Source organism: Notolabrus celidotus, chromosome 20 (genome assembly GCF_009762535.1).
Source record: "Notolabrus celidotus isolate fNotCel1 chromosome 20, fNotCel1.pri, whole genome shotgun sequence".
Taxonomy (NCBI): domain Eukaryota; kingdom Metazoa; phylum Chordata; class Actinopteri; order Labriformes; family Labridae; genus Notolabrus; species Notolabrus celidotus.
Genome location: NC_048291.1, coordinates 29,308,545 through 29,328,555, shown reverse-complemented (window position 1 = coordinate 29,328,555; position 20,011 = coordinate 29,308,545). Strand labels below are relative to the sequence as shown.

Genomic DNA, 20,011 nt, shown 5'->3' with positions numbered 1-20,011 from the left:
ATCTGATCCGGAGGACTCTGACCTGCCGGATCAGAGACGCAGCCGGAACGCAATGGAGCGGATCCAGAGGAAGTTAACACATTGACTAGAATAGAAACCTATTTTAGCCGAGATAAAGAATATAAGAGAGTAAAGATAAGAAGTGCTCTCTATACATTGCTTCATCGCTTACTGGCAAGCCAACAGATGGCCTCCTTCACACTTTCACTGAGAGAGAATAAGAAGATGAAAACAGGACACTGAGGAGGAGACGGATCTGGTGGAATTTGGACGTTATTGTTTTGACAAAACCAACACCTAGGAATGCATCAAAGGTATGATATCTGAGGTTTTGCAGCTGAATGACAGTGTTTGTGTTTGGCATCCATGCTCCAACCTCATCACTCCCTTAAAATGTATTTAAGATGCAGAACTTTGAGGAGAGATCCTGTCACGTTTGGAAAAACAGAGGAAAGAGAACCCAAGAGCAGATTTAGAATTAAAGGTTTTGATAAACAAAAAAAGAAAAGGTGCAAACATGTCTAAGAAACTGCATTCAAAAGGGATAAAGAAACACAGAGGACACAAGGAGAGAGGATCCAACACAGGACACACAGAGTGATTAACACAGGTGTGGACACAGGACACAGGTGAGACTAATCAGGGTAATCAAGAAGGAGGGAAAACTAAACTGGAAACACAAGGGATCAAAAACTCCAAATAAAACAGGTAACACTACAGACAGGGAGGAAACAAAACTAAAGATCAACTCATGACAGATCAGATAACATGTTGAACACCTGAGTCAGGGTCTGCAGGTGGATGCTGAGGTGGTGGAGCCCAAAGTATGAGTGCTGTAAGAGCTGAGCTGGAGAATGATGCATGCAAAGTGTGTTTATGACACAGTAGCAGGCGTCCCCCTGTTTGTTAGATTGGATGTAATTACTACAGACAGATATGATGAATCAATGTTTCTTGGATGTGTGCATACAGTATTTCCTGTCCAGGTTAGGGCCCCCCCCATGGTCCCAAATCTGTGCCGTGCCCCTGAGGTTTGACCTCAAACGATGCTGTGCTGCTTTCACTTCCTCACTCACGAACACGACACTCCGTTAATGACGTCCTCTTAATGCACATGGCTGGAAGAAATAGAGCAAAATGAGCAAACCTAATGAGCTAATCAGAAAACAATGTGTAAAAAGGCATGAGCGCACAAATGTTTAAATATGAACGCTGCAGCAGAACGATGTCGACAGCAGGGTCATGTTTATCACACACAGGCTCAGATAGAGTCCACAAACAGACAGACACAAGCAAACAGCAGAGAGGTGCAGCAGGACGTCAGTCACTGCAGGCTGAGTGAGCGGTACGGACTTTAGAACAATGCATCCTTCATCATCATGACGCTTTTCTCTTTTCTTATTTTATTTAATCAGAATTATCCCAGAGAGATACTAAATCTGTTTACTAAGGGAGTCCAGACACGAAGAACAAGACAAACAACAACACAAAACCACAACATCCATAAATAACTGAGCAGCGTTCAGCATATACAGCTCACATGATCCTTAATCCTGGTTTTAAATTCCTCCAGACTCATAAAATAATCCAGCCTCAGGAGATCTTGTAAACATTAAAAGCACTTAAACCAAAGTCAGAGCGAGTCCGAGGAACGCAAACAGGAAGTCCACGAGACAGAAGGTTCCAGTCTGAGGAGTCGGTGAAGAACATAAATAAGACAGCAGCTCATGTAGAGAGGATTTATGAAGACAGATCAACCAACGCTCTGTTTATTCATGCAAGGAAGATAAACTTACAGTTTTCATACAAGACACAGGATGTGTGCAAAATCCTAAACCAGAGACTAATCCAACGAGTCCAACGTTTTCATGGAGGAGAAGGTAGCATGCATAAATAACATGATCACACTCGAGTGCAGATAAGAAGATAGCTTGGATGAGTTTTTAGAAAAACTAAAACCCAACTTCAGCTCATTATTAACAGTAAAGATCTGACCTCCTCTTTCTGTCCTCTCAGACCTGCAGAAGATCATCATCTCAGTCTTGTTAGCATTCAGAGCCAGCCTTAGATTACAGAGCTTCAACAGCTTGATGAAGTGTATAAAATGGTATCGTCAGCGTAAAGATTAAACTTTGCATCTTTGACATTTTATACATCATTAATAATATAAATAACAAATTAAAAAGGAACCAATATGGACCCAGAGGATAAACCATTAACCTTGGCACATTACTTCTTCTTCTTCTTCCAAAGGTCATGTCCTTAGTTTTATCTAATCTTCTGTTTTTAAGTCGCTTTTAAAAATTGTTGTGCTCCAATTTTTAATTGTTTTTATTGTCTTCTTTTTAAACTCTGCTTCATAATCTGCTGCTTTTATTATGTGGTTAAAAGTTATTATTATTGTTACTGTTATGATTTTTACTATTTTATTATTATAATTAATATTATCATTATTATTATGTTTGGTTGTTATTGTTATTGCTGTAGTTTATTATTATAAATATTATTATTAGTAGTAGTCATATAATTAAATTATTATTTGTATATCACTTGCATACAAACACTGAGTAAATGCATTGAACAAATCAAGGACTGGATGAGACAGAACTTTCTTCAGTTCAACAAAGAAGAAACTGAAATGATTGTTTTTGGAGGAAGAAAGGTTAAAGGTTACTGCTCAGCTCCAATCTGCACAGATGAAATGTTCAAACCAAGCCAGAAACCTTGGTGTAGTCTTAGACTCAGACCTTAATTTCAGCAGCCACATCAAGACAATTACAAAGTCCGCCTACTATCACCTTCAGAATATATCAAGGATTAAAGGACTCATGTCTCAGCAGGATGCAGAAAAACTCCTCCATGCATTTATCTTTAGAAGACTAGACTACTGTAACGGGGTCTTTACAGGACTCCCTAAAGAGTCCATCAGAGGACTGCAGCTCAGACAGAATGCTGCTGCTCGAGTCCTAACAAGGACCAACAAAGTAGACCACATCCCTCCAGTTCTTAGATCTCTACACTGGCTTCCTGTCTGTCAGAGAGTAGACTTTAAAATCCTGCTGATGGTTTATAAAGACCTGAAGGGTTTAGGCTGATCTGTTGCTACTGTACCACCTGGACCTCTGAGGTCCTCAGGTACTGGTCTGCTTTCAGTCCAGAGAGTCAGAAGGAAACATGGTGAAGCAGTGTTTAGTCATTATGCTCCACATATCTGGAACACACTCCCTGAAAGCTGCAGGTCTGCTCCAACTCTCACCTCTTTAAAATCAAAGATTTGCCTTGTATGTTTTATTTATTATTATTGGTTTTATTATTATTTTCATTATCATTTATATTATTATCTTTATTATATTTACCATTAATAGTTGTATCAATAGTATTAATTATTGTTATTATCATTATGATTATTTATTGTTATTATTATAATGATTATTATTGCTGTTGTCCATTATCATTAATATTATAATTATAATTAGTTGTAGTTTTAATTATTATCTATATCCTTTATCATTTATTATCAGGAAAATTTGTATCAATAGTATTAATTATAGTTATTATTATTATTATTTTTTAATTTGTATTATTATTTTTTATTATTTTTTTTAAATTATTATTATTGCTGATGTCCATTATTATTATAATAATAATTAGTAGTAGTAGTATTTCATGTATTTATTAATCCTTATTAATATTAAACTCTGGCAGTTCTTCGACCCACTGAACAGTTCTCTGTGAAAGCCAGATGTTTGTTAACCTCTATAAAAGGATCAAGTGACCTTCTGTGTGTAAGGCCGGTCCGGCCCTCTTCAGAGTCCCTGTTATCTGTATCACAGTCTCTTCATTGTGACTCTGCTGAGTTTGTTTCTGCAGGTCTGGCTTCGGATCAAAGTGCTCCCCAAATAAAGAGTACAAACTAAACCCCGGGTCCCGCCCCGGCTCACATGCTTCACTTTGAAAACCCTTGAACCATACTAATGGTCACTGAAGTATTTAAACCCATCATTTATAATTAATAACTGTTAACGTTTATTTATTAGCCTGCTGCAAGAAAATGACAACACAATAACAATACAAACAGCAGATACATCCAACCCCCCACGGGAGGCCAAACCATAATTGGGTTATATTGCCAAAGGTTCTAGCTGTCCAAAGAGCCACCGGGCATGAGTGTGTGTGTGGCTGTGTGTGCTTAGGAGTGTGTGTATTTGTAAATGCAGGCAGGGCACTTGGCATCATCTCCAGCTGTCATAGATGCCACTGTTCATTTGTGTGTCTCAAGGGTTTGGACCAAATCCATCACAGAGAGCAAAAGAGCCGGACGCCACAAACCATGTCTCTCTCTCTCTCTCTCTCTCTCTCTCTCTCTCTCTCGCTCCCTCTCTCGCCCATGGGGGGCATCACGGCACTGAGTACCACTGTATAATGTTCTTATTCAGGTCAGAGGACACTGGAATATTACATTACCATTACTTACTCTGTTGTCTTTCTAAAACCGACGCTGGAACTCGGTCAGGTTAGCATTTCAAACTCGGTCCATGTGTTTGTTTAGGAGGAGTTTCAGCTGATATTACTGTGGGGTGTTCAGGAAGTAGAAATGCTGTGCAGGTAAAGGTAGATGGTAAAGATAAAGAAAAAACCTGAGTGTGGAAAAAGAGACACATTTAGATCCGTACACTTCGTCCAGCCCAGAAATATTCCTTCCATTCCAGCGTGGAGGCAGCTCTGGCATTTCCCCCAGCACACCTTTGAGCCTCCGACTGATGAATGGATTCTTAGCTGCACCTGACAGAACCAGATAAGACTGTAGCTGCCACACAAAGCCACTCACCGCAGTCGATAATGACGGGACAGAAAACCAAATGAGGGAAGGAAAAAAAAAGAGGAGAGGGAGAGGGAGAGAGGGAGAGAGGGAGGTGAAGGGGAGGAAATAGCTCCTCTCTGAAGAAACATTGTCAGAAAGAGAATGATCGCAGGCCTGAGAGCGGGAGAGATAATGCCAGGAGAAGAAAGGAAGGACAAAAGGAAATCTGAGAGAATGGGAGGATGACATTTCCGGCCGCACAGGGAGAGAGACGACGAGAGGCGCAGAACTCACAGAATGAAACGTAAACTGAAGAAAGAGAGAGAGAGGGACAGAGCGGCAGGAGGAGGGAGATTTAAAGGCTAGAATCAGGGCCATGGAGGTCTCTGGAGGGCTGAGCCAGGAGGTCTGGTCTTGCACAATCATGTGACTTGACCATGACGTCTTCACAAACTACTATGCTTGTGTCACGTCACCAGTCATGAGGACGCCATGGTCTTGAGCTCGGTCACTTTTCCAAACACTACAGAGTTTGGGTTTGTTTGGGTTTGGCTTAAAGAGGATCGACATACGACTCATGAGGGATGACGATTGGTTAAGACAGATCCTGAAGCCTGGTTTATACTCCTGCGTTGACCCTATGGACGTGAGCTCTACATACTTGTGCGTGGATGTGCCCATGTTGCAGAGCAATACTCCGCCCCAACACTAGAGGGCAGTGTAGTCGCCTGTATCCTGTCCCACTACGATCTCTGTTTCCTTTTCCACAGAGATTCAGAGCGTGTTCTGTTAATCTACAGCTGATACATGTTGCTGTTTATCATACAGACATGATTACATGAAGAAGAGTGAGGAGGAGATGAGATGCACGGACGATGGAAGTGTTGTAAATGCAGGAAATAAGATGCCGTCGAGTGAACCAATCACAGGGCTTGTGGTCCGCGTTGATTCAACATGTAGTTACATCTTGGAGGAGATTCAAGATTCAAGATTCAAGTGAGCGCGCACATGCAAGGAATTTGACGTGGTGATTGGAACACTGGTACTTGACAACAAGACAGTGAGGACAATAAATATAGTTCAATCAGATGAAGTTTATTGCAGCATACAGTATTGTGTTTGGCGTATGGGCTCCAAACCTCATTACTCCTCATAGATTATTTAAATGCAGACATTAGGAGTAATCAGAGAGGACTAACCCCCCTCAGAGCCCGCAGGTGGATGCCGGGGAGGAGGTGGGTACAAAGTTTGCATGCAGCACTGAGCAGGACAGCAGGAGCACTTGCAAAGCAGAGGCAGAGACGGGGAGACTTGCAGCTTCAATAGACCGCCAATGAGAGGGTGTTGAGATCAGCTGATAGGGAGGGTGATGACGTGTCAGTATGAATGAGCACAGCTCCAGTTGTCTGCCTGAACTAGCTTGCAGGCGGCGCTCCATAAATGCAAAATCTAATAAAAATAAAAATTCTATCTGTACAAAGAAAGGTAAAGAAGTACTTTTAAAGACATGAAATAAGTTCAATAAGATGCAGAAGTATAAACCAGGCTTAAGCTGGGACGTTGATGTTCACCGTTTCTTTGATGTGCATCGACCAGCATCCACTGCAGGCTCATGTGTCCTATGTCACTTCCTCTTCTCTTCCTTTAGCTGTGACCGAGTTTGTTTTCAGCTCCCTGGAAGCGTCACATTTGACTCAACCTTCTTACAAATCTTTACGAATCTTGTTGTAGCTTTAGCAGCAGCTGCAGACTTTCAAATTGCATGCTTGAAAAAACAAGTGTGGTCAGTTTCTCCTCCAGACAGTCCTCCTCCATTGTTGCAAACAGTTGATGTCGGAAGTCCCGCCCCCTCTTGGTTTTTATTGGTTGAGGAAGGAATAGTGTGAATGGACACAGGCCCTAAATCTGTTTTTGAGGACATCATTTGTAACATTTCTATCTTCAGCCTTTTGCCTCTGATATGTCTCTTATATCGTCTCTTTCCATATTTCTGAATGGGTCCGCCTCCTGGTCCTCCCCGCTCCGTCCCATCAGGTGTATTTGTCCTCTTTGTACCAGCAGACGTTGTTAGTTAAAAAGCTGCTGAGCATAATAAACGGGGACTCATCGGAGCCCGGCTGAATAATAAGGAATATTGAGGCGTTGAGTGGAGCGTAGTGAAGAGAATTACAATCACAGTGTGACACTGAATATCATCAGGGAGGGAGGGAGTGTCAAAGAAAGACACTAACAGAATACTCACACCCAGATTCACTCTCTCTGCTCTGTTATTCAGGCACTATGAATGCATTAGCATCTCATCCCCCCCTCTTTTTTTTTCACATCTTTCCATCCCAAAGACTCCTCCATCTCTCTCTCTCTCCATCTCTCTAATCTTCAATCAATAAATCCTCTCTCATGCACACACACACACACACACACACACACATGCATGGAGCACGGCCACGAGTGAACATGAGAATCTGTAACTCTGCAGGGCCGGCCTCAACGGCTCCATCAATCTGGTCCCATCTCCGTCTGCAGCCAGCTGTCCACACGGCTTTGAGTGTGTGTGTGTGTTAGTGTGTGTTAGTGTGTAATTGTGCTGCAAATGTACATAAATAAGGGGACATTTTTGCAAACACATCCAGACCGGTGCCTCCATACATCAGAGTAAATCCTGACACATTCATACATGGCTGAGTGTGAGGAGGAGAGTAACGTCTCTCTCTGTGCAAAGAGACACGCCGGGCAGGTAATGTACTTTAGGTGTGCCATTAAAGGAGATTGGTAAAGAAGAAAGGATAGATAAAGACTGGGAATAAAGAAAGGAAGAATAATGAGGACTAAATCAGGATGGAGGAAAGCGTGGAGGAGGAGGTGGATGTGAATGATGCGTCCATAAAGAGTGGAGAGAAGGTAAGAGAGGAGCCGGACAGTAAGTGAGATGAATAGAGAAAGAATAAAGAGATAAAAAGATCAGGTGAGCGCTGCAGAGCTGCAGAGCTGCAGAGCTGGAGAGGAAGTTCCTCAGACATCATGGTGCTGTTAGACTGATGTCCTCCATCAATCTGCTCCGTCCAATGCTTTACAAACTCAATTAAACCGCAGGCCTCCCGAGGAAGAACACCCCATCACCATCTATCTATCTAAATCTCACATCCGATTCCTCCCCCCTCTGATCTGGCGGGAAATCAACCACTGATTCTCCACCTTCTCCCTCTTCAACAGCACAACCTGCTCCTCCTGTCAGAGGCAATATAACAGAGGAAATTAAGAACAGTGTTCATAGATCATCCACTCAGGCGCTCTGTTTACCTCCTCAGACTTTATTTGTAGTAAAAATAGATCCCTGTTTCTGCAGCTTTTATATCCTGTGCAGATATTTCATTTATTTGCTCTCGCTCCAGAAACAAAAAAAAAAGTCATTTCAGGCCAAATTTTACAGTTTATGTGGAGAGACCTCCGTTTTTTATTACTGCAGTGACAAGTCAAATACCTCCTGCCTTCAGCTGCAGAACAACAGGGACATAAAGGGAAGAAAAATAGAGACAAGCACTCCGGACTACTTCATAAAACCACGACAGGCCCCGATCAATACTTCTACTTTAAAGGGGGAAATGATAGGAGATGGAGGGCCGAGCGCGAGACAGCACATAAAACCTGATGGATAGATAGAGCCAGGACCTACTGCACCAAATTAATTAAACTTAAGGTAATTCATGATGATTGGACACATCCATAATTACTCTGGCTCCACTGTGTGTGTGCGTGTGTGTGCATGTGTGTATGTGTGTGTGTGTGTGTGGCCTCATCACGTACACAGAGTAGGGGCTTGTTTAATTAAATGTAGTGTGTGTTTGTGTGTAAATTAACTTTTTGGGAGTACCTCAGCTCGAGTCAGTAAAGCAGTCCGTCATCCAGGCCGTTCGATCTGACGATGCACAGTTAATCAGAGTGTTTCTGTCTGCATGTTCACTTTCACTTCTCTGGGTTTGACTCTGCTGAATGTGCTGCTCGTGCATCAGGTGACCACATAGACTGGACAATAAATGGACGTAGTATCTGGGATGCCATCCGTCTGTTCCTGAAGCTGATCGGCGGCGGGTGCCATATTGGAAATGCTGAACTCAACCTAACCTAGGGGCGTGTCTTTAGCCTCCTCGCTAACAGTCAATCAAGACAGCCACGCCCTTATTTGGGCAAAACTCATAAGTTTAATATCTTAAAAAATAAATTCCCCCCATACAGTGTGTGCTGATAGAGAAATGAGCTCTTCAGACCTACACTCATTTTTTGAACCAGGCTGTAAACATGTTTATTTCTGCTGTAAAGATCGTCTCTTTGAATGGGTGTGTATGTGGTTTCCTGTGTTTCTGCAGCCAGCCTCTAGTGGACACTTGAGGAACTGCAGGTTTTAGCACTTCTGCATTGCCGCTTGTTATTTTTTGTTGCAAGTGGTGCAAAGAAAGCAGATGTCTGGTGTTTTGTCTGATCGTGGGTCGACTATTTTGGTCTTGGAACGAAATAAGGAAGAGCAGGAGGACCGGGCTGCAGACACTGTGGACCTACGCTTGGATCTCAGCTGTTATTGGTAAATTTGTTCTTCTTTGTGTTGTTTTTGCAGGTTTTGATCTAACCTGCTGAGTTTGCAATCAACTTGGATATTTTAAATCAGGAATCAGACACAGTGGAGCTCTGTGAAGGCAGGCACGGATGGAAGTTAAACCTCAACCTGGATTTCAGCTGGTATCTGGAAATCAAACAATCTCGCCGTCAAAAGTTGTTCTTCTTCATGTTTTTCATTTTTATAAAGTTGTATTTTTGGGTGTTTTCACCTTTTATTGGATGCAGGGAATGTGGGGAGTAAAGAGAGAGGGGAGACATGCAGCAAGGGGTCGAGGCCAGGAGTCGACCCTGCAACCAGTTTTTATTCTAAACAGCAAGTTTGAAATCAATTTAAATATTTCAAATCAAGAATCAGATGCAGCAGAGCTCCTTTCATGTCGTGCACGGTTGGATCTCGACTTGGATCTCAGCTGTCATCGGGAAATCGAACAATCACAGCTGTGCAAGTTATTCATCTTCATGTCATATTAAGAGTTCATACTTTAAAGCTAAATATTCTGCAAAGTTTGCATATTTAAAATCAAGAATTACAAGATTACAAACATTATAAGATCTGCATTCTTCACAAAATTCCAAATTTAAAATCTGATTTCAAACTTTGTCTTTAAGAATTTTAAACTCCAGAAGTCTAAGAACTTTAACAATGTGTAAAAAGGACACGAAGAAGAAGAACTTTCACCGCTGAGATCACTAAGAGCTCCACGTAAAGAAAGAATGGAGTGTTTTTAAACTCTACGTCATGCAGAGCTTCTTCAGCTGAAGGATAAAAAACTGGATCTGAGTTTAATGTGACACTGTAACTCTGGTTGATACAGCTTATTGCCCCGTCCTGTTCACATCCACCACTGTGTGTGTGTTTTGTGAAGCTGTGTGAGTGTTTACTGTTTCAGGGTCAGGTTTGGAGGATTCGACGGCTGCTCTGAGTTTGGCTCCAATTAAAACAACAACACTTGACAGCAGAGTGCACAGTCAGACTCTGCAGCCCCGTGCACGCCTGCTCCCATCCTCTGTCTCTGATGAACCACCAATCCTTCATCATGTACGACGGGGAGGAAACACACTGAAAATAAGAATGCATGGAATATAAGAGATGTAGATTTCAAAAGCTTATGTGTTGTTAATGCTCTTTCAATGAAAACAGGTCTCCCCAACCAGCCGAAGAATCCACCCCCCACAGCAGACCTGAAAGTAGGCGACCCTGAGTTCAGTGAGGTGTCAGAGTAAAGAAAGTCTTCTTGGCTGAGGAACAAAATGTTTGTTGTTGTTGTTGTTGTTGGTTTTTAAAACTGGAGTCTGAAAACACTTTCCCAGTCTCCAGTGAAGAAGTGATTTTTATTTCTCTGTGTGTCAGGACGGCGGTGAGATCATCACTCATTCATGACGGCTGGAAGTCTTTGATGAGATGCTCTCTGGATAAACTGCGTGTGGTTTACCGTGGAGTTTATTCCAGACTCTGACTCGTGAAACTTCTGTAATCTGAGCGTTCTGTTGGAGGAGAAAACGTCCTCTGCTCACATTAAAGGAACTTTAAAATAATGTAGAGCATCCTGGAGGGACTGAGGGGTTTAACAACACTTCAGAAGCATCCTTTGTTTCACCTGATGCACCGTCTCTTCCTTCCTTTACTCGTATTTCTGCTCATCTCTTGATGCATTTTAACTCTCTCTGCATGAGCTGTGATTCTCCCCGAGTGTTATTCCTCTCTAACACACCTTCACTGTCTTTTCAGGACTCCAGCGTTTGAGCATGACATCCAAAGGTAATTTTATAATCACCTCTGAAAGGTTTAAAGACTCACCTGTCGCAGGTGGAGACGCCAAAACCCTCTCAGTCACACTCCAGGTCATGAAATGTGTGATAGGAGAACAGCAACACGACCACACACACATCAACGCTCCTGTGTGTGTGTGTGTGTGGGTTTTCAGCGGTACGTGTGAAAGTTTTATTTACCCGTGCAGAGCTGGAGGTTTGTTTTTGTGATTGTTCAACAGTTTTGACAGCTCGGTATGAGAGAAATATTTATTGTAACTGAGACAGCAGCTCAAACTCCTACTCACACGAACGCTCGGGGAGGGAAGAGGAGCTGCTAATAACAGCTCACAAACAGCCAGGACTGAGAGACAGACTGTGTGAAGTCTTCTTATTTACCTCTACATCTATCTCATGACTGTGAGGGACAGGACCGTGACTTCAACATGCATGCAGCTTCTATGTGCACAGAAGGATTCCTCCTGCGTGTGTCAGAGACAGATCTGATCTAGTTTTAATGAACCTTCCTGCACCTTCAGTCTTGTGAATAAAGGCTGCACAGTGTAAACACACGGAGGGTGTTGCAGTGTGTTTTGCAGGTTCCAGACTTGGCAGCTGTCTCGAGTCAGTCCAGCAGGACAGAAGAGAGAAGTGGGGACCGTCTCTCAGTGACACTCTCTGATGGTTATCTCCAGGGAGACGTTTACAGGACGCAGGGAACCGCTTTCACGTTTCACCGCCAGCTGGCTGAACGTCCCAGAATCTGTCCATGGTCTCTGTTCAGAGCTGGTTTCTACTTCCTGTCAGAGACGCACGTGGTGGTCAACCAGCTGCTCGGTTAGACCGTCTAAGAGAAGTGTCAGCGGAGGAAACAGCCTCAGAAAGAAAGAGGGTTTCATATTTACACTGACACTAGAGATGACGGTTGAAGATAGGGGATCAAAAAAGCCAGGGACAACTCAGAGGAAAAGAAATTTAGAGAGGAGATCTCAAAGTGTTTCATTTCTGTCTCCTAGACAACAATGAGATCTGTTTGAAAGCTCATTCTTGCCTCCAGAAAAAAAGTTGTAAAAAGTCTCAGCTTAGTCTCCCTTCAGGTCAAAAGGAGATCTGGTCAGAGTCTGCAATGGTTCTCAGGTATTTCTCAGGTGTTGTGACTCCTTTTGAGCTCAGGTGGAGAAATCAGGGAGCTCTCTCAACTGTCTCAATCTAACCTCATCCATTTGTTTTTGTCAGACTCAGTTTTTGTGTCTCAAGTTGAGCTCAGATGGAGCAAAGAAAGAGCCTGAGCTCATCTTTTCATCAACATTTATAGTGCCCTGCAAAATTAACATTTCAATGTAATTATCCACAAACTTACAATCCTCATTAAAACATTTGAACCACTTCAAGATCAGATATTTAGATGTGAAATGATCTCTTCTTTGAATTCACAGTCTGGTCCTTCCTTTACAAGTCTGTGTGGAACAAAACCACTTCACAAAGATTTAGTGGATTTGAGAGAAACTGCAACAGATAGAGATTTCATATCTCCAGGTCTGACCGACCCTTTATTTAAAATATGGGCCACAAAAGGGCCGACCGGATTTAGCCAGATTATTACAATTAAAGGGGCGGATTCTTGTGGGCACTGGTGGCCTAGCGGTCTAAGCGCCCCACATACAAAGGCTACAGTCCTCATTGCAGGGGCCCTGCATTTCCTGTATGTCTTCCCCTGCTCTCTACTCCCCACATTTCCTGTCTCTCTTCAGCTGTCCTGTCAAATAAAGGCAAAAAGGCCAAAAATATATTTTAAAATAAGAGAAGAAAATTAGCCATTAATGAGATCTCTCATTTAAGACTCATGTCATGGTCTCAACTATTTCTCCTGGTGGATTTTAGGAGAAAAGAATGAGAACAATTTGAAACTTGAATGAGGCTGAAGTGAGAATCTCAATCTTGTCTCTGGAGGCTTAGAAGAGAAAACCTTTAGCAGTAACATGTTCCTCTGGGAAGAGCCAGAGTGTCCAACGTTGCTGTATCCACTGACGCCAGACTTCTACCAGATCTGTGATCCTGAATGAGAAAAGTGATGTAGATCATGGACGAACCATGACAGAGTGGAAACATACAAATCTCTTAAGTGTAATTCTTGTATTTCTAGAAGTCGCTGCAGAGTCTCCAGAGAAAGCTTCTGATCATAGAGTCAGTTTCTGCACAGGACCAAAGAATGGGTGATGCTCATTGTCTCCTAACAGGAGATTATCTCTTCCCTCTGTGAGCCTCTGCACCCGACAAACAAAGCACCTCCACAGCTCACACTCAGTGAGCTCTTATCTGATGGACTGAAGTAGAGCCTCGTGTGTGTCACCTTCTCCCTGAGGGCTGGAGTCTGCAGTAACAGTTGCAGCTCTAAATCAGGGAGAACTCAGAAAGAGTCATGCAGTTTGAATTAATGCAGATTAAAGCAGGATTAGGACACTCGAGTTGAGATTAAAATCTCTTCTCCAGAGAGTCCCGGCCGACAGGAAGTACCACTGGAAGAGAGCCGTCTTATTGTGTGAAAAACCAGAGAAGAAGACAAACACCAGCAGGACTGAACACCAGACAGCTGAGAGTGAACTCCTCTGAGCTGCTGCCATCAAGTGGACACGCTGAGACCTGCAGATTCCTCACCCAGATTTCCATCTTAAGTGCTCGTTCTAATTTTAGTTGACCGTATCTCCGTCTGAATCTGAACGGTCCTGTGCCAACACGGCTGAGACCGTCCTGCAGACACCTGTCAGGGTCAGGAGACCTGCTCCTGGTGTTTGTAGAGAGGCGTTTAAAACAGACGTGTCCTTCTATGACCGTTCAACCCTTCAGCTATCAGGTGTTTTTTAAACCTTCCTTTCCCTCTCCTTCACCTCCTCTCTCTCTCTCTCTCTCTCTCTCTCTCTTACAGGTCTGCAGGCGCCAGATCAGGTCCCTGCAGACTCAGACTCCACAGCTCTGCGACTACACACTCCTCTAATGAGGGACAAAATGGGTTTGCAGTCCCAATTCAGCCGTAACATCGACTCTATACCTGATACGACAGTTTATCGACTCAGGTGTGTGAACGTGTGTTTGTGTGTGAACACACACACAAGAGTTATTCCTGGTTTGTTGATTGCTTTGTTACAACGACTCTGGATGTTTCCACACACACCTTCAAATGTCACAGTTCAGACTTTAATTCAAGACCTGACGATTCTGGATCTGAGTTTCTGTTCTGTCAACATCAAGGCGTTTTTCCACCGGTGGACTCAGGGTCTAAATTTAGTTCAGGGGTAGATAATCTCCCCCCTGAAAAGCCCCTGCTAGGGGGGTAGTACTTTCCAAAGGTCCCGGGACTTTCAGGATCCTGAACGTGTCTGATTGGTAGATTAACCTCAGTGTTTTTATTCCTCCCTCCGTCCACAATAACATCACACACATCTGTGATTCTCTTGATTTCTCTTTCTTTCATTAGTTTTTATTTGTTCTATCTTTTTTGTATGTGTGTGTACTTTTCAAAAGAAGAAGCTGTGATTCTCTTGATTTAGCAGCTTGTAACAGTAGTCTTCTCTCAGCCCACCGTGAATGCGTCTCTCCTCCCGGTGTTCCGCTTTTAAAAGTGACCCTGTAAACTGGAGACCTTCAGCTGAACGTGTCAGTGTTTGTGGAGTTTACACAGCTGTTGAAACACAGAGGGAGTTCCTGGGAATGCAAACTAGTTTAGTTTTTATTCTCCAAATATCCTCATCAGATATTTAATGATCGTCTAAAGACGTTTGTGAGGGATGCATCCGGCTGAGAGTCTCCACTTCACAGGGTCGCTCTTTAAACTGGAACACCGGTCCATCTCTGCGATCACGGCTTTTTGAGTTCAAAAGGATTTTAAAGCCGTGTTGAAACGTCTTTGCTACTCGCGCTTATCTCCTCTCACGTGTTGATTCAGTGAATCCATCTGTGATGAAATATAGCACCATCTAAAACAGACCAGCTGAGTCTCTTCATGCTAACAGGCTAACTGTTGTGTTGCTCAGAATGATACCTGCCTGTCCGTCTGCTTCTATGGTGTCATCTGTGATGAATGGCATTCCTCTTTGTTTTACTGCCCTCTACTGGTCTGGTGGTGTAGTGCATTTACTTCAATCTACCCGGGACTTCAGCCCTAGTTCAGGGGAAAGTAGTTCTAGGGGCTAAAAGACCTCTTGGTTGAAATGCACCTTTAGAGGCCAGTTAGACTCACAGAGGACGGGACACATGGGCACAGAAAAGTTGTCACTTGCACACACACACATGCATGCAGAGAACTACACACACACACACATGGTCCAGATGGGACAGCCCAAGGGCGTTCCAGATAACGTCTGCAAAAGGTGAGTGATGTGGCAGAAGGTCTCCAGGACGGGTCACATGTCCTCTCTGTGTATTTATGCATCTATGTATTTATGCAAGGACGTGGCAGTTATCCTGGACCTGGCTCCACAAAGACATGAAGCACGCAGCAGCTGTTGACCCGGGTTACTCCAAAACCGTGACCCAGCCAGCTGGTTGGACCTGTCCCCAGCTGAGAGCCTGTGGACAGGGCTGACGGGGGGGAAGAAGAGAGAGGAGGACCAATCGACATGAGAGTATCATAAGAGGGGCGAGGCGGCTCACACAGAACTCAGGAGGTCTGATCCTGAAAGTGACGACAGAGAACCCAGTGAAGTGCAAACACAAGGGTTGTTTTTAAAATGACTTTGCATGAGTGCGCTTTCCTAAAGTCATCTCAATGGAGAACTCTGAAACAGAGTCTGAGCCCATTACTGCTAGAAAGCAAAAGGGAGGATGGAAAATGATGGAGGTTAAGGAGAAAGGTCGCCAAAGTCGAGGAGAGAAATTAGAGGAGGCTTAGAAAGCGGAGGAGGTGCAGCCAAGCAAAAACCCTCCCTGAGTAATCAAGGATTTTAGAAAGCACAAATCAGGAGGGAGAGACGGGAGGGGAGGATAAGGGCTGAGGATGAATCGATAGGAATAGAGAGAGTGGGCACGTTCGGGAGGTAGGGTGAGGACAAGGATACCAGGAATGAATAAATGTGGTGGAAGAGGATCAAGTCGGAGAGGGAGAGAGTTGAAGGGTGCAAAAGAGGATATCCTCTCCTCGTCCACGCTAAAAGAGGCTGCTACGGCGAGCTGACGCTGATTCAGACTGACACCTACAGCAGAGATGAAACCATGTCTGAGCAAGCATGACTGGACGAGAGGAATCATCACACTTCCTGATGTGGAGAACAACATTTAGCCCGACTCCCGCGGGACTCCGCTTAATTAAACATGGAGACGACTGTCTTCACAGAAATCACAGCAGAGTGAGACGCAGTTTATCAAAGCAGCAGATTAATCCATCCTCACAGCGCTCACAGGATCGGCTCCATATCTGATCTGGCATGCGGCTTCAGCTGCTCCAGATATGTGGCTGGTTGTTTCCTAAATTAAGTTTGACTGAGCGTCGAAACAGATTTAGGAATCCAGACGGTGCCAGAAAGGAGAGTTTTAAAGTGTTTCTGCAGATTTGTACGAGATCAAGAAGTCGTCCTGCAGCGACACCTGACGCTGAAAACATCTCACAAACAAGATCTTCCTCCTGTGTGGCCTCTGATGTTCAAACATGAATATCCTCTGTCATGCTAACATGTTAAAGTGGGGCGCAGTAGAGGTTCCTTGCGTTGTTTGCTGCCCGAAGAAGAAGAAGAAGAAGCAACAGAAGAAGACTCAGCTAGCCAGCAAGCTTCTCCTGCAGCGCAAACACGTCAGGAGGCGACACATGAAAGCGAGGTACTCTACCTGCACCCCAAATAAGTTTCCTCACCAGTTTGGGAGTTTTAATGATTTCATAAATGAGATGAGGCGTTTGAGGACGCTTCAGTCTGCAGGAAATCAGGAAGATCAGAGACTGTGAAAGGGGGAGAATGACAAAGCTAAAGACATGATCGGTGGATGCTAACGGCCAAATTCCACCAGATCCGTCACAGCTCCAGATCTGATAGGTTTCTATTCCAGTCAGTGTGTTAACTTCCACTGGATCCACTCCATTGCGCTCCGGCTGCGTCTCTGATCCGGCTGCGTCTCTGATCCGGATCAGATACACAAGACTTCATCAATCTCAACAGAGCAGATGGAGCGGGGCAGGAAGTCAGGTCTCACCAAAACAAAATGAAAACATCCGGTTAATTTTCAGAATAAAACACTCTGTGTTATCACCAGATCGTATTTCACTTAACTACAACAACAAACCAAAGTCATGATGAGCGGAGCCAGGCCTGGAGTCAACAGGTCAGAGGTTTTCAGAGGACCAGAAAGACAACATGGATGAGGAGGAGAGGAGGAGAATCCTTGATTCAGTGATTACAGAAGGGGAAACCTCGGTCACATGACTCCAGCTGTCCGGCGGTCCTTCTCCAGACCGCAGCAGATTGGAGACAGACCGGACACGGATCTGGTGGAAGTCCTGTGTTAGACGAAGACTTCAGGGCGGTTAGCTGTCTGTGGTCTCCGTCTCCCTGCAGCGACGGGTTTTGAGTCAGTCTGCATGTTGTCGTCAGATGTGGATGTTTTTCTTTATCTTGTTGCCTTATCTCTCTTCTTCATCAGTGTTCTTCTTCTTCCTGTGGTTACAGACTCTCTCTCTCTCTCTCTCTCTCTCTCTCTCTCTCCCTCTCTCTCTCTCTTCACCTCTCTTTGTTTGTGTTTGAGGACTTTACCAAAGAAGAGAGAAGCTGAAGATTCATCAGCTGATAACATGAGTCCTTCTGTTAAACTCAACACTCCTGGAGGGCCAATCAGATCCCTTGTTGTGTAAGTGTAACTCAGTCAGTGTTTCCATGTTCACAGTATCATCATGACAGAGAAACAGCTGGACTCTAAAGCACGAGCTTTTATATAAGCCGGGCCGTGTGCTGGAGCTAAAACAGAGCCTATAGGAGAAGAAGCCGAGTCACCCCCGTGTGTCATGGAGGGACTCGTCACCGCAGCAGGGGGGCCGCCGTGACTCACCGGGGGTTTGTCACAGAGGTACTGCCGTGCTAACAACTTTGGCCAGCCTGACAGTACCCTTGTAGTCGGGGAGAAGGTTAACGTTTGTCAAATGTCACATGGAAACTCATAATTGTGCTACTAACCGAGCTGATTCAGCGCTTCAGCCGCGGGGAGCGAGGACAGGCTGGGGCTGTCCACATTTATTATCCCAGCTCTCCTAGGAGGGGGTCCGACGTGAAGGCCGGGGACCGAGTCCGCTTCACATCTGTTTGCTCAACAGTTTTTACGCACCGTGTGAGATCAGCCATCTGGAAAAGCTGCACCTTCATGACTGATACCACGAGGGTTCATCGATGGGACGGCGGGAGGTGACGGATGGGAGATGGTGTGTTTAAGGGACAACGACAGAGAGGAGGTGTCTTCACGTTTACAACATTACATTTAGTACACTGCCTTGTTTTATTCACCTACAGTTCTGTTTACATCAGCATCAAAACTAGATTCAAGGAGGTGAATCCTCTGCGTACAGCTCTGATGGCAGTTTAAGAATCAATGCACACAGACAAAAGAACAACAACATGTCCAGCTCCAGTCTGCGTCTCTGTCCTGCTGCAGTCACAGAGCAACACTGCCTCTCTGTGGAGGCTCACACAGCTGCAGCTGGACACTTTAGAAAAACACTGGAGTTCATTTTAGAAGGAAGGTTGAAATAAAATCACTCTTATTCTCATTTCACCTTCACTGTTTTGTCTCTCAGTGTTTAAAGCACATTCCAGGCCGTGCTGAGACAGATCCTCAAACTGAGCCACGAGCTCAAAAAGTTGCTCAACTCTTCCGTTGAATTACTCTTGATACTTTGCCAAATATGTTTGGGTCAGGTTCCTGACATGCTCTGAGGCAAAGATACACCTTTTGGCAACTCAGTTCACAAGGTTTGGGCGAGTTGAATAACCTGAGGGTTAGGGTGAGGGATAAGACCGAGCAAATACTCACTGAGAGGAGAAATCAGATCAGCCCATCCAAACTGAGGCATCTGATTTTACTCAATGCCAACCTGAGGACATTAATAATGTTTGCTCCAGTTTGGTTCTGGTTATATGGTCATAACCCTAACCCTAACCACAACCCTAACCCATAACCCTAACCCTAACCCTAACCCATAACCCATAACCCTAACCCTAACCCTAACCTCTAACCCTAACCCTAACCCTAACCCTAACCTTAATCACAACCCTAACCCATAACCCTAACCCTAACCCTAACCCATAACCCAAACCCTAATCACAACCCTAACTCTAACCCTAACCCTAACCCTAACCACAACCCTAACCCTAACCCTAACCCTAACCCATAACCCTAACCCTAATCACAACCCTAACCCTAACCCTAACCCTAACCACAACCCTAACCCTAACCCCACAACCCTAACCCTAACCCTAACCCTAACCACAACCCTAACCCTAACCCTAACCCTAACCCTAACCCTAACCCTAATCCTAACCCTAACCCTAACCCTAAACCTAACCCTAACCCTAACCCTAACCACAACCCTAACCCTAACCCTAACCCTAACCCTAAACCTAACCACAACCCTAACCCTAATCCTAACCCTAACCCTAATCCTAACCCTAACCCTAACCCTAACCCTAACCACAACCCTAACCCTAATCCTAACCCTAACCCTAACCCTAACCCTAATCCTAACCCTAACCCTAACCACAACCCTAACCCTAACCCTAACCCTAACCCTAATCCTAACCCTAATCCTAACCCTAACCCTAACCCTAACCCTAATCCTAACCCTAACCCTAACCCTAAACCTAAACCTAACCCTAACCCTAACCCTAA

At 44.3% G+C, this 20,011-nt stretch overlaps 1 protein-coding gene across 1 annotated transcript in view; it reads right to left on the bottom strand.

Moving 5' to 3' along the window:
• Positions 1-471: 471 nt before the first annotated feature.
• Positions 472-20,011, bottom strand: part of LOC117831990 (phosphoribosyl pyrophosphate synthase-associated protein 1) — a 58,825-nt gene continuing 39,285 nt past the window's right edge. Inside the window, exon 11 of the mRNA XM_034710927.1 lies at positions 472-1,118. The gene's annotated coding sequence lies outside the window, so the exon portion shown is untranslated. The remainder of the gene's footprint in view (positions 1,119-20,011) is intronic.